Below are 13,205 nucleotides of genomic sequence, written 5' to 3'. Positions count from 1 at the left end.
ACCACCTACAATATATTTGAATCGACCGTTAAAAAGGTGATCGATGGACATCGATGAGAGTGTGACGTCTGTTTGTCTGTGCTTCAACCTCGATCAAATTCACTAAGCTAAGGATAGTTTGCATTTGCGTATACACGGTTCCCGTAACAAAACGCGACAAAAGTACGATTTTCAGCGAATAAATTTGATTTTCTCCATCGCCGAAAACCCGAGCTGGATAGTTGATGCTGAATGGCGCTGGGGGACACACACAGTATACGACTAGATCGACCCGACGACGAGCAGCCAGAGGAGTGTTTTAATGGCCGACGCGAAACACACAAAAGATTTTTCGACTCCGCACTCTTCTTCACTCCGATATTATAATACTTTGCTCTCTCCCAGAGTTCTGCTGGCTGGCTGCTGGCCGCTGATGTGCAACCCAGGGCCGTCTGTGTCTCTGAAGAGATGGCCGTAGACTACACCACCAAACCGAACACACAGACAGGAGATGCTCCGTTCCGGAGAAAAAAAAGGAGTGAGTGTGAGAATGTTTGTGGGTTCGGTGCGCGAAGGTCGAAAAATCGGGAGATTGCGCAGGGTTGCATATAGCATTGACGGGTGAAGGCAGAGACCTCTAGGAGTTAAGGTAAGTAATTGTTAGAAATTTTTCGTCATTACCCTTTTGAATTGGCGGTTTTATAACAAGTGGTAAAACTATACTTATCCGCCAAATGTATGGAATCGTTGCAATAATTAATATTCCAACGCTCTTGTTAAAGCTTACAATCACCTACCAGAATGTAATGTTTAGATAATCTGTGCAGAACAAATTGTCAAAAAGATGAAAACAACATTTTTCTGATTTTTTTTTTTTTATTTTCTTTATTACTATCATTCCAAACCTTACATTCATTTCTTATATCTAGGTGTTCTGTGTTAGACAACACTATCATCCTAATTTAATAAAACAAATTTAAGATTTTATTAACACTTTGTTAACTACAAATTGAACTTTAACACTTCACTTTTTGCAAAAAAAAAAAAAAAATACTAAAATCACTGTAAGGCGAGCAAATACCTTTAAACTCTAATATGTGTTGCCTATCTTGACAGATAGGCCTATTTCTTCTGCGACTTACAAACTTCTTCAGTGTCGAGTGCTCGACTTTTTTTTAACAACATATTACATTTCATTTGCCGTAGCAGTTCAGATTATTTACAGGTGAGTTGATTTCACCTGATTATAAGAGAAAAAAACACGTTTTTAATCTAGTTAACCTAACTTAACCTAAACATATAACGCATTAATCGTGGCAATAGAAGATTGTAACGATTTTTGCCTGAAATTATTAATTATTTTATTTGACATTTGTTCCAATGTTTCAACATTGGATATTCTATGTAACTCATTGCTACAATACCAGGGAGGAAGCCTCAGAAACATTTTCAAAATTTTATATTATGAGATGAAGCAGCCTAGGGTTGAAAGTCTCAATAATAAAGAAAGAAAAAAAAATTATTTTGAAATCTCTGCAGAGCATTCTTCCTGGTATTACAACAGCTAGTCCATATTGGTACACCATACAACATGGCTGGCATGAAAATTTCTTTGAATATCAAAAGCTTTGAATATCAAAAACTTTTGATTTTCTATTAATAAGGGGATAGAAACATTTTACATATTTATTACATTTGGCTTGAATGCCCTCAATGAGATTTTTGAAAGTTAAATTCTTATCTAGCATGAGCCCTAGATACTTAACTTTATGTGGTTTATGTGGGAATATTATTAGTTGAGTTTTGGAAGCATTAGGAGAAATTTTCCATTTTTGCAAGTGTGAAGAAAAATTATCCAAATTCCAGGCTTCGTCCTTTGACGGAGAGGCCTGTGTCATCCGCAAACAAGGATTTTTACATCCTTGAGGTTACTCAGATAAGTCAGATGTGAAAATATTGTGTAATATTGGTCCCAAAATGCTGCCTTGAGGAACCAGCTCTTACAGGAAGTCTTTCAGATCTGGAGTTCTGATAATTAACCTGAAGTGCACGATTTGACAGATAACTTTGAATTATTGTAACAATGTATGTTGGAAAATTAAAGTTTTTTAATTTTACGATCAAGCCTTCATGCCAAACACTGTCGAATGATATTTCTAGTGATTTTTCGGAATAATGCACGTGAACTGAACATGATTAATGTGTGCCTTAGCATTATAAGGTTCATCCGTTTTAAGGTGACTCAAAACTTTTCAAAAGTTTTGAAATATTCTGTATTAAGTGTTGTAATACTGGTTCCAAACCAAGCAACTAATAGTTTGGATTTTACTTTAGCAGTGAACACCAAAGATCATTTTGGTATAAATCTAGTTTCAGTGAAACTTTTCCGCTGATTAAGAGAACACTATGGAACTTTATTCTCAAAAGACTAACTCGTAAACTTGTCAACAACTAGAAAGTTCAGAACAAATTTGAATTTATTTTTTTTTACTTGAAGGCAAATATCATTCTCTGAAGCAACCACAACGAATTTTATGTAAACTGTAAAGTTTGTTTAATTACTTAAAAAGTGCCCTTTTATTCGAACTTTTGGTTGAATGGGATACTTTCGGCGGGATGTGTTTGGGACTACAAAGGGTTAATAATGGACCACAATCGAACGAGATCAACGAAGTATTTCATAACGTATTTTTGCATTCCTTTAAATTGACTTAGAAAAGTGTGAGTCGATTTTGCCAAGATATTTTCAAACGAATGCATGCAGGAGTTCTTCGAATATTACGTCAAAGAATTTGATAGCCAGAACTTCCTACTGGGATTCTTCTAGATGTACGATTCTCTTTCGATTCTTCAAGGAATTTATTCAATCATCAATCTCGGGATGATTCCTCAAATCGTCCATAGAAGTATCCAAATTTCTCCAACGCATTGTCAGCAGCACCTCACCTTTTTCTATGCGTAATTTCCTCTTCCTATCCAAAATTATTTAGAATTTCACCACGGTGCTTCCTTGTTTTCTTCTTCTTCTTGGCATTACGTCCTCATTGGGACAAAGTCTGTTTCCTTGTATGCATTTCACATTATTTTTTTTTGTATTTAAAATCATCATCAATATTTGCACCTTCTTCCAGTAAAATTTCTTTGTTTCAGACAAACATTATTTTAATTTCAAGCACTAAATTGAACGTTTTAAAATGTAAAAAAAAATATATATTTTTTTTTTATTAGTATCATTCCAAACATTACATTCATTTCTTATATCTAGGTGTTCTGTGTTATTAGACAACACTATCACCCTAATTTGGTAAAACAAATTTAAGATTTAATTAACATTTTGTTAACAACATATTACATTTCATTTGCCGTAGCAGTTCAGATTTTTTACAGGTGAGTAGATTTCACCTGTTTATAAGAGAGAAAAAAAAACGCTTTGAATATACTTAACCTAACTTAACCTAAACATATAACGCATTAATCGTGGCAATAGAAGATTGTAACGATTTTTGCCTGAAATTATTTATTATTTTATTTGACATTTGTTCCAATGTTTCAACATTGGATATTCTATGTAACTCATTGGTACTATACCATGGAGGAAGCCTCAGAATCATTTTCAAAATTTAATTTTGAATTCTCTGCAGAGCTTTCTTCCTGGTATTACAACAGCTAGTCCATATTGGTACAGCATACAACATGGCTGGCCTGAAAATTTGTTTGAATATCAAAAGCTTGTTCTTAAGACAAAGTTTTGATTTTCTATTAATAAGGGGATAGAGACATTTTACATATTTATTACATTTGGCTTAAATGCCCTCAATGTGATTTTAGAAAGTTAAATTCTTATCTAGCATGAGCCCTAGATACTTAACTTCATCTGACCAATTTATTGGAACCCCTCTCATCGTGACAACATGTCTACTTGAAGGTTTCAAATAAAGAGCTTTTGGTTTATGTGGGAATATTATTAGTTGAGTTTTGGAAGCATTAGGAGAAATCTTCCATTTCTGCAAGTATGAAGAAAAAATATCCAAACTTTTTTGCAATCGACTACACGCAGGCTTCGTCCTTTGGCGGAGAGGCCTGTGTCATCCGCAAACAAGGATTTTTGACATCCCTGAGGTAACTCAGGTAAGTCAGATGTGAAAATATTGTATAATATTGGTCCCAAAATGCTGCCTTGAGGAACACCAGCTCTTACAGGAAGTCTTTCAGATCTGGAGTTCTGATAATTAACCTGAAGTGTACGATTTGACAGATAACTTTGAATTATTCTAACAATGTATGTTGGAAAATTAAAGTTTTTTAATTTTACAATCAAACCTTCATGCTAAACACTGTCGAATGCTTTTTCTATGTCTAGAAGAGCAAGACCAGTAGAGTAGCCTTCAGATTTGTTGGAACGGATCAAATTTGTTACACGTAAAAGTTGATGAGTGGTCGAAGGTCCATGGCGGAATCCGAACTGTTCATTGGCAAAAAATGAATTTTCGTTGATGTGGGCCATCATTCTGTTCAAAATAACCTTTTCAAAAAGTTTACTGATGGAGGAAAGCAAACTGATTGGACGATAGCTAGAAGCTTCTGCAGGATTTTTGTCTGGCTTTAAAATTGGAACAACCTTAGCATTTTTCCATTTGTCAGGAAAATATGCTAATTGAAAACATTTGTTAAATATATCAACTAAAAATGATAAGCTACTTTCTGGAAGTTTCTTGATGAGGATGTAGAAAATTCCATCATCGCCAGGAGCTTTCATATTTTTGAATTTTTTAATAATAGTTCTCACTTCTTCCAAATCAGTCTCCCAGGCATTTTCGAAAACGTTCTCTTGATTGAGAATATTTTCGAACTCCTGAGTAAATTCATTTTCGATTGGACTAGTAAGTCCTAAATTAAAATTGTGCGCACTTTCAAACTGCATAGCAAGTTTTTGAGCTTTTTCGCAATTAGTTAGTAATAATTTGTTCTCCTCTTTCAATGCCGGTATTGGCTTCTGAGGTTTTTTTCAAGATTTTAGATAATTTCCAAAAGGGCTTAGAGCCAGGGTCCAATTGAGAAATTTTATTTTCAAAATTTTTGTTTCTTAAATCTGCAAAACGTTTCTTGATTTCTTTCTGCAAATCCTGCCATATAATTTTCGTAGCAGGATCGCGAGTGCGTTGAAATTGCCTTCTCCTTACGTTTTTAAGACGGATCAAGAGTTTAAGATCATCGTCTATAATCACGGATTCAAATTTTACTTCACATTTTGGAATTGCAATGCTCCGGGCTTCAACAATGGAATTTGTTAAAGTTTCAAGAGCATTATCAATATCAAGTTTAGTTTCTAAAGAAATGTTAACATCAAGATTAGAGTCAACATACGTTTTATATATATTCCAGTCGGCTCGTAAATAATTGAAAGTGGAGCTGATAGGATTGAGAATCGCTTCTTGGGATATTTGAAATGTAACAGGGACATGATCAGAATCAAAATCAGCATGAGTAATCAGTTGGCTACAAAGATGACTGGAATCGGTTAAGACCAAATCAATCGTAGATGGATATATATATTTTTTTAATTAATTCAAAATATTATAAACGATAACCTGTTAGTTGAACTTTACATCGGGTCAAGGAAACGTACAGATATTACATTTAGAAACATTGGAAGGTAATAAAAATTTCAAGTTACAATTAAAGCTATAGTGTACTATTGAAAACTAACAAAAGAAAAAACAATTGAAAACAACGGTATGGACTAATGCACGCGTTCATTCTTTGACGTTTTAGCGGTGCCGTGTTATTTATGTTACCATGGGAACGAATGAATTCGGCACCGCTCAAACGTCAAAATAGTGAACTCGTGCATTGGTCCATTGAAAAATTAGGAACGATTAACAAATTTGTTCTTTAGACTAATCTTCTAAGAGCAGTTTTGAAGGACGTCAATGTAGGCTTCATTTTAGCTGCATGAGGTACCCCATTCCAACAGGAAGCACCATGAATCAGCAAGCTTTTTCCACTTCATGTTGTGTGTCGAGGGACGATAAAGGAACGCGTCCGTTCCTGGCGACCGTGCTGCATATGTTCATGATATAATTGAGAAGCTGGTCGAAGTAGGCCTGTCGCATGAAGCAACAGATTCGCAGTCTGTAATTAGAAGGTAGATCGTGTCCCAATATCGAACTCCGAACGGTTTGAGTTGAGTCTCTTCGACGGAGTCCATGGACGAACCGCAGGGTGGACTTGAAGCACCGATGCAATCGATCTTTCAGGTTGGCTGTAAACCCAGGGTAATTGTTAGCGCGATTAGATGTGCTTTATAAAAGCGGAAAATTCGGGAAGTAGTGCCTCCGAATTGTTGAATCCGGAGGTTTCCGGAAGAAACTCATCAAGCGTTACGACAATGGCGTAGTTTTACGCTCCCGTAAGTATTAAAGCGGTATTTTGAATGGATTACATGAACCAAAAAAGGAAGTCGAATAGTTGTAACATGAGGATGGAATACAGTGCAGTAAAATGGCCGCCATATTGCGAGCCACGTGGATAATTTGAGCATTCGCTAAGGTGACATTGTGGTAACCGGCCGAATACATTTTTTTTTTTTGAAATTATTTTTACACTTTTTCAAACGCGTCTGTACGACACAAAAATCGTCTAAAGAATCTCCCACGGACCATTCGGAAGAATCCTACTCGAAAGTGGCAAGGGAGGGTTTTTCTTTGACAACATAATGCACGTCTCACATCCCTTAACAAACCGTTCGACTTCAAGTGACATTCGAGGCCACCAGAAAAAGTCACGCCCTAAAGGGCTATTCTCATTGCGCCGTGCCGGGCCGGGGCCGGGACTCGTCCGGGGCCCGACCGGGTTATGTTTTGAATAACTTTCATGTGTTTTATATGTGAGCGTTCACACCAAAGCTAACGTGCCGTGCCCGGGGTGAAACCGGAGTATAACCGGGCTGTCAAAAAATATCGTCGGCAACGATATTTGGGACTCTCCGGTGAGTGCACGGGAGGCAGCATTCTCTGTTGTGTGTATGTAGTTGTGAGATCTCTCTGCATTACCATGGATATAGCAATATGAAGCAAAGGTGACAGATTTGTTTTTATTTGTGTTATCAGCGTTCGTGAAGAAATGAAATGCATCCGAGAAGGGTGATTCTGAAAAATGTTTCTAGTGGTGAATAAATTTTGGAAATATGGCTAATTCCCAGAACAAGTTGCTAGGCAAATTTATAGTACTTCTGTTTAATGATTGAATGTGTTTCACCCGTACTGGAAATTCAGGTTGTTGGAGGATTCCATGAATAAATAGTGAATTGCTTGGCTGAATGTTTTACATTCTTTGAGAATGTGTAGATGATGTGAATTGTTTTGAAATAAGCTCCGGGGCTATAAATTTTCGCAATTCGTCGACTTTCGTCCCACCTTCTCGATGTCTGGCAATGCTTTAAAAAATATGTAATTGAGACTAACAAAGTTTTAAATTCCTACAGGTGTTCCTTTAGGTATTCCTACATGAGTTTCTTTAGGAATTTCTCCAGAAGTAACCTTAGAAATTCCTTCAGGAGTTAGCTTAGGGATTCCTCAAGTTCTTCGTGGAATTCATTCTGTAGTTTATCCAGAGTTTCTTTAAGGAAATCATCCAGGGATTCTTGAAAGATTTTTCCAGGGATTTTTAAAGGAATTCGTCTAGAGATTTTATAAGAAATTCTTTCAGGGATTCTTTCAAGAATTCCTCCAAGAGTTCCTTCGGGAACTCGTCCAGGAGTTCCTGCTAGAATTCCTCCAAATATTGCTCCAGGAATTCCTCCAAATATTTCCAGTGAGTTCGTTTGGAAATTCCTTCAGAAGTTTTTCCAGAGATGACTCCAGGTATTCCATCAAATATTCCTCTAGCTGTTCCTTAAAGAATTACTTCAGGAGTTTCTCCAGGGATTGTTCCAGGTATTCCTCCAGGAATTCCTCTAAATATTCCTCCAGTTCCTTAACGAAATACACCCCCAGGGGTTCCTTGAGGAATTACACCAGAAGTTTCTCCAGTGATTCTTCCAGGAATTTCTTAATTTAATCCTCCATGTTTTTTTTTCAGGAATTCGTTTCATTGCAACTTCTCCTGCATGTCCACTGTGAGCCGCACGCATTGCTTTTAATCGAAGTGATAACGGTAGTACAATTTTATCACCCTTGAAAACCATGGATCCAAGATAGTGCAGACTCTTCTTTTGTGCTTCATACTTTCGTAATGCGCCGGGCCAAACATTACTCTCCAAAGCATCGCGGACAAGCTCCAGTTCAGCGTCTGTTTCAGAGCAACTTTCTACATCGCTCCAGGTAATTTCCATATTGCCGGCATCCAGTGTGTACAAAAAGTGGTTTTCATCGTCGTCTTCGTCAAAAGGTGTAGCGTCCTGTGTTGTTTTCACCAATCTAGACAGCGCATCAGCTACGTTTTCATACCCAGGAACTCGCTCGATATTGAAATCATTTCCGTAACGGTTATGTACCGTGAATAAGTGTCCGTAACGATCAAAGGAGGTATTCATCTATGTTTAAATATCCAAAATTTCACTCACTTCTGATCGATCTTCGTTGTGCTCTGTTTTAGCTTCTACGTTGTTCACCGCCGAAGAAGTTATCGGTTTTACATCCAAAGGTTTCGGATCGGATTCTCTTTGTCCATGGTATCGTGTTGATTCATGTCCTGAGTTATTGCAAGCTCTCCTTATGTGTCCGATTTGTCCACAGCCGATACATACTTTGTCTACTGCATTGCACTCCGAAGGATGGTGGTAGACACTGTTACATCTCCAGCATCGGTCGGGTCGGCTCTTCGGAGGTTCACGAAATCCTCGACGATATGAATTCGTAGCTTCGGCAGATCTGGGGTTTCTTGTTGGATTGTATCGAGATTCTCTTCTACGTGCACTGATAAATTGGTATCTTCCTCCGCGTGATCCTTGACGTTGAAATGACGATCGATCGTTCATCGGATATGCTGCGCTCACTGCGGCAACCGTAGCTGTCTCCGGTCTCTGATGCTTAAGCTTGAAATATTCCTCATTCATCTGAATGGCGTCAAGCTCCCTCACCTTGTCAACTAAGCTTGAGAACTTGCCCTTCCTGTTAAGCATTTTCAATGCGGCTACCCGCACCTCTCTGCTTACAGCATGTTCTGCGACGGTACCGACAATTTCTTCCATCTCCTTATCTTCATCATACTCACAAAGTCGAGCCGTTGCTCCAACACGTGTTATAAACGCAAGACTAGACTCTCCCGGATTCTGCATCATGAGAGCTAACTTACGGCGCTGAAACATGACATCGGAGCCTGATCCGAAATATGTTTTCAGTCGATGCATGGCGTTGGCGAATGGTTCAGTTTCTGGATTTGGACACTCGCCATGTGATTTTGTGTTTCGAAAGATTTGCAACAATCGAGCGCCCGCCTTAATCTTGAATAAGGTGAATTTCGTCTGTTCATCCTCAACGCCAGCGAGCCTCATCGTATCTTCCAACAATTCTTTCCATGCTTCATAAGAGTAACGGTAGATTTCATCATCGCCGTCCAAGGGCTTGCATTCTGGTATGTTGATCGAGGATAAGGACAACTGGGTTACAGATGCTATGAACCGCGAGCCTTCTGCAGAACCTATCGTGGCTGATGCGTTCATCCGCTGAGTGCTCGTTGGACCTAGAGCACGTCGGAACTCAATACTACTATCGCTCATTGGTTCATCCAACACAGATTCCATGTCCTGTTCACCATTGACGTCACACGACACACTTTTCTCACGAAGGCGAACTAGTTCCTTCTCGAGTTGTTCGCATCTGGCTCTTTCAGCATTCAGATCACTCCGAAGCGATTCAATTTCCTTGCTCTTTTTGGTTTTCACTTCTTTCTTTACCAATGTCGTCTGATCGATTCTGTAAAAAAACGAATTTCGTTGGATTTTTTTTTTTTTTTGTGCACGGTCGAATCATATTCAATTAATTATTTCAACTTGTCCTTCTCGCAAGTATAAGTATTAGCACTTGTCCTATCGCAAGTTTGAAATTTGTCCTCGCGCAAATTTGCACATGCTTGGACGCCATTTTTTTTTTCAAAGCTTGTCCTATCGCAAGCGTACATTTTCACATTTGGTTTATTGCAATTAAAGACTTCAAAACTAAATTGCTAGATTCTTCATTTTGCCAAAAATTTAACTTATTCACTTTTTTTTTCAATTACTTACTCTGGAACTTCGTCAGCTGCGCCATTGTGGTAACCGGCCGAATACATTTTTTTTTTTTTAATTATTTTTACACTTTTTCAAACGCGTCTGTACGACACAAAAATCGTCTGAAGAATGATTTTCAGTCGGCTCGTCGCTAAGCAACGGTACTTCTCTCTTACACATACATTCCAATAGAAGTACCGCTATCGTCCTACGCTCAATACGTAAGCATACCATTCAGCATATTTCCAATAAGAATCTCTCTCAGTTTTTCTCCGAAAAATACTCAAAGGTACAAAAGATGTCACAAGGCTTCGTCATATTTTTGTCACGCCGATCAGTGCTGCCAGATATGCAAACAAAACAAAGTGTAATAATTCAGATTTATTTCAAATATAAATTCACAAGTATTTATTATTATTTTTATTTTATTTACTTCACTACACATCACAGTACATGAAAATGGGCATGATTACCGACTGCACAAGTTTCCGTCTCGTCGGCATGGAAAGCACCGGAGCAAAACGACGAAAGGTACGCAGAATGTTGTAGGATCGCATTATCACCTCGTTGACTTGGTGGTTCCACGACAGATTGTTGTCAAGCTGTAGCCCCAGGTTCGTAACTTTGTTGGAGATCGGTATGATTTCTCTGCAGAAAACAATGCTGTTGTGGGGGATGATAGTGCCTGCTTTGGTGAAGATGATTGCCTGGGTTTTTTTTTCGGATTGGGTGACAAGTGATTTGCTTCGGCGCATGTGGTGATAACTTGAAGATCTTCGTTGATAGAGTTGACAATAGACCTGTTCATATTTGAAAAAATGTCTGGAAATCTACCGGTCAAGCAGTATTCGGAATTCTCATGCCAAGAACAATGTCTGGTCAAATTTTCAGCTCATTTGATAAAGATTTCAGTATGCTTCAAGTTGAAAATGTGTTTTTGAGCTTATTTCAAGGTTTAAAAAATCATAACTAGCATGTGGAAAATCAAAACCACATGCTATTACCACTATTTGAAATCAATTTCTATTCTGTTAAAGTTTGTCGAACACGCTAGTAAGATTAAATTGAGTTTTAACATTGTTTGATCCAAATTTGTTCTCCACAGAACCCAGAAATTACAGTTTGCTCAATATACATGGTATATAAAACACTCATTAAAATTATTTTTTCATGCCCTTGTCAACGGGAATCGAACATAATACATTTATTACTTCAATGACCATCAACAGCTTACATGTTGCTCAAGGCAATAAATTACAATAAATGCCCAAAGATCGAACACTGCTTCGCAACCTGATGATAATTAAATCATGCATGACACATGTACCGAAAACGAATGAATTGAACAAGTTAGCATTGCTTTTTCTTTCCGAGTGATGATTGTTTTGATCGCATTTCACTGATCATTTAGAACGATTTGAAAACAATCATCATCATCGACTGAGAAAAGGCAGTGCTGACGCGTTCATTTTTTGTGTTCTTTGAAGCTCACGGTGGTGCTCTTGGCTCACCCACAGTGGATTTACAAATGTGCTTTACAATTACTAATTTTTTACAATTTATTTTCGTAAGATAAATGGTAACTTTGAACGGAATTGACTTTAAGATATGCATAGTCATCATGCCTGGAAATTAAAAATCCGAAATGTTCATGCAGGCATGCTTTTCAGTGAAAACACTTCCCGAAAAAAGAGATTTTCAAGAACCTCGAGATACAAACCTCAACCAAACTATGTTAAAACTTACTCCAATCTTAAAATCGTGTTCGGTAAAAGTTCGTAGAGTTGGATAAACTACTATGTAGAGGTATTTCCAATAAACTTTGATGTTTCGTTCGGTAGTTATGATTTTTTAAAGCTTGTAAATAGTTCAAAAACACATAATTGATTTTAAGCACACCTAAATTTACTCTAATTTAAGTGAAATTTTGGCCAGAAGTTCATTTCGCAATGATAAATAAAAGTATTGGTTGACTAGGGAGTTTCCAGACATTTTTGAAAATATGAATAGGTCTAGTTGACAAGGCTATCGTTTACTCGTGCATAGGTCCATAGACTTGCAAGTCATCCGCGTATAGGTGGTATTTGCATTTTAGTGACGACGGTAGGCTATTTATGTATAAACTGAAGAGCAGTGCACTTAGTGATGATCCTTGAGGCGTGCCGTCGAGAACGTCATGCTCTGCAGATACAGTACTTCCTAAACGTACCGCTTGTTTCCGCTGGGCAAGAAATGAGGATACCAAATCGCAGGCAGCCTGGGAGAACTGAAACTCCTCTCGCAGCTTGATCTCAAGGATCCGGTGATTGACGCAATTAAAAGCAAGGGAAAAATCGACAAGCGCCATTACAGTACAGCGATTGTCGTCAAAATTACTGTAGATGTCGTGGACTATTTTCGCCATAGCTATACCCTTTCCGATATCCGGACTGATATTTTGCTAGAAGCGGGGCATTGGAATTGTCGATGTGTTCCGTTATTTGGTCCAGCATGATTTTTTCCAGCACTTTCGAGATTGCCGGGAGGACGCTGATTGGCCGAAAGTCTTTCGGTTGGATAGGATTAGCTACTTTTGGGATAGGTGTAATGATCGCCTTTTTCCAACTCTCTGGAAACGACTGAGCATCAATGATCGCATTGAAAAGATGAGTGAGGACTGGTAGAATGAAAGGACAGAGCAGTTTGATGAAACTTATTGGGATTTTGTCGACACCTGTAGCATTTGTGTGGATTTCATAAATCTTGCGGCAGACTTCATCGGTGTTAGTGTGGCGGAAGTTGCAATTAGCAGCTCCGCGATCAACCGCAGTACGGTGTAGTGGCTCGGCCAAAGGCTGGGTCGATTTGCGTTGGGGAGCAAAAGATGGCCTTCACTGAAGAATTTATTTAATTCGTCGACGTTGGTTTCAACTGCAGGTGCGATTCTTGCGGCATTATGGATTCCTTCTCGCTTCAAGTTGCACCATAGCTTTTTAGCAGGTAGGTTGTGGTCGAAGTGTTGATCGGCGTAACGTTTTTT

At 38.2% G+C, this 13,205-nt stretch overlaps 1 protein-coding gene across 5 annotated transcripts in view; it reads right to left on the bottom strand.

Annotated features, from left to right (window-relative positions):
- Positions 1–467, bottom strand: part of LOC5576927 (homeobox protein extradenticle) — a 138,446-nt gene extending 137,979 nt beyond the window's left edge. For 2 of the 5 annotated variants that reach the window (XM_021853461.1, XM_021853465.1), the window contains exon 1: positions 89–465. The gene's annotated coding sequence lies outside the window, so the exon portion shown is untranslated. Of the gene's footprint in view, positions 1–26 lie in introns of all 5 variants that reach the window. The other 3 variants (XM_021853464.1, XM_021853462.1, XM_021853463.1) reach the window with 3 other exon arrangements.
- Positions 468–13,205: the final 12,738 nt, after the last annotated feature.

This window comes from Aedes aegypti, chromosome 3 (assembly GCF_002204515.2).
Source record: "Aedes aegypti strain LVP_AGWG chromosome 3, AaegL5.0 Primary Assembly, whole genome shotgun sequence".
Lineage (NCBI taxonomy): Eukaryota > Metazoa > Arthropoda > Insecta > Diptera > Culicidae > Aedes > Aedes aegypti.
This window is presented reverse-complemented; position numbering and strand designations above follow the sequence as displayed.